Source organism: Penaeus monodon, chromosome 22 (assembly GCF_015228065.2).
Source record: "Penaeus monodon isolate SGIC_2016 chromosome 22, NSTDA_Pmon_1, whole genome shotgun sequence".
Lineage (NCBI taxonomy): Eukaryota > Metazoa > Arthropoda > Malacostraca > Decapoda > Penaeidae > Penaeus > Penaeus monodon.
Window position 1 is genome coordinate 15,248,671 of NC_051407.1, and position 231 is coordinate 15,248,901.

Below are 231 nucleotides of genomic sequence, written 5' to 3' on the forward strand. Positions count from 1 at the left end.
ATAAATCTCTTGCAGCGTATGCAACCTAAAACCCCATTCTGACCGATGGAGCGAAACAAATGTTATGTCACTGCCTCTGGTCACTGTCTACCGTCTTTGTGTTCTCTTGATGTCGTTAATGATGAAGTAATTAAGTGATAATGAGAAACAAAGGAATTGGAAGACAGTAACTAGGATGGAGGATGATAACAATGGAAGGCCGGTTGTTATCGCGTGGTCGTTATCATTGGA